This window comes from Anser brachyrhynchus, assembly GCF_964034855.1.
Source record: "Anser brachyrhynchus genome assembly, chromosome: 17".
In the NCBI taxonomy this organism is placed as follows: Eukaryota; Metazoa; Chordata; class Aves; order Anseriformes; family Anatidae; genus Anser; species Anser brachyrhynchus.
The window spans coordinates 7,701,933-7,703,760 of NC_137710.1; the positions used below are offsets into that span (position 1 = coordinate 7,701,933).

The window sequence follows — 1,828 nt, forward strand, 5'->3', positions numbered from 1 at the left end:
ATTGTCTCTTACCTGCTTTAGCATCACTATGAAAAGTGGCTAGCAGCTTGGTAATGGGCTCTGTTAAATGGTGTTCTGCAGAAAGCCAAAAGTCAACTTGTGTAAAACAAGGGAATGAGTAATCTCTGCTCATTACTCCAAAATGTAGTTCTCATTTTTTAATAACAGTGTTCAAGATTGCATTAAAAAAGCTGGTTTCTTTCAAAGTAATGCAGTGTTCGCGTTCTTTCAATCTTGGACTTCCGTCTGCGGCATGTGAAATTGTGGGTTGTCAGCTTAATTGCATGGCCCCAGAGTGTAAGTGAGCTCTCCAAATCAGGGGTTAGATATCAAGCTTTCCTTTATTTAATGTGGTGCTAAGTAAGATGTACGAGAAATGACACTTTATTTCTAAGTTGACTCGGTAGTTTCTGTACACTTGTTATGTAGTTTGTGTTTGTGTTTCAGCTATAACAAGCAAGACCGAGAAAGCCATATCTGAGGCGAAAGCAAAAACTTTTGAAGTCAGGTTTCTAAAACAGTGTTTTCATGCTACTTTTTCCAACATCACAGTGAGTTTATCAGGCCCTGCTTGGGGCGATCCGAATTCAGCCCTGCCATGCTGCTGTTTGCTGTGCTAATTTCTGAGGCCCAGTAGGTGCTTGGAAGCGTGCAGCAGCGCATGGGCAGGTGCGATTTAGCACTTAATGCCTGGGAGGAGAGCGACATGGCAGTGCCATGGGCTGGGTTCCCATCCTGCTCCGTGCCGTATGGATGCGGAGCAGCTCTTGGATCAAGCATGAGATCAGAAGCAGTGAAGGGAACTCAGATAAATGAGGGGCACAGCGTTAAGAGCTGCACTGTGTCAATATGTCAGCAGCCCTGTTGTTGTCCGGCCTTTGTTTTGTAGGTGTTGAGGTAACGGGGAAGGTTTTAGGAGGCATTTGACAAGGAAAATCAGGTAGATTTGTAGCTGTGAATGGGAAGTTTTTCTCTGTAGCAAAAGGCATAGTGGTGTGTAGTAGGGAGGTGCTAATTTGAGTTTAATAAGTGGGTGATCAAGTGTGACCAGTTGGAGGTGAGGGCTGATATTTTTACTGAGTGTCAGTGTTGGGAAGTAGAGGTAAGCTTTGAAGGAGCCAAAACATGAAAACCAAGAGTTCACGATACGGGAAGTGGAAGTTGTGCAAGGAGCAAAGCCACAGCCTAGGTAAATGATCTTTGTGGCAGCTTTCTCCATGGGTGCAAGGACACAGTTACAGCTGCCATCACCAGAAGGATAAAATGGTAAATGTACGGTGAGGTGTTGAGAGCTTGACCAAGAGTTTATTCGTGTGGATGAACAGAAGATGCTCATTGTAAAGAAAACGGATACACAGGACTTAACCACAGCTTGGATGTTAAGATGTGGAGAGTGATGCAAGTCAAACAGAGTGCTGAGAACTATGGGCTTGAGTGAGGGGTGGAAGCGATAAGAGTGGAAGCAACAAGCAGAGTAAACTGTGTGGGTGAAGTTATCAGTTCTCTTTCAGCTGTGTTAACCTTGAAGGGGTGTCTACAAACCCAGAGGAAAATCATAGTTTAGGCAGCAGGAGAAAGGGATGTAATCACGATGAGAGATCTAGTAGTTCCTCTACCAGAAGTGGTTTCTGTGTCTGTGTTTGTGTATGAGATTACCCAGAATGAGATAAAAGCCCCATGACACCAGATTAAAGATTGTCTTAATGATGCTCAAAATAGCAGGAGCGGTTACAAAGGCAGGAGCAGGGAGGGGAGGAGATGCCAGAGCCCAGGGAGGGAAGTGCTGTGTCAGGTAGCTGGTGGTCAAGGAAGGTGAGATCTGGGAAGA

The 1,828-nt window shown here is 45.0% G+C and overlaps 1 protein-coding gene across 25 annotated transcripts in view; it reads left to right on the forward strand.

Annotated features, from left to right (window-relative positions):
* FBRSL1 (fibrosin like 1) overlaps positions 1-1,828 on the forward strand; it is a 518,655-nt gene that overhangs the window by 345,801 nt on the left and 171,026 nt on the right. The gene's annotated exons all lie outside the window — the stretch shown is intronic.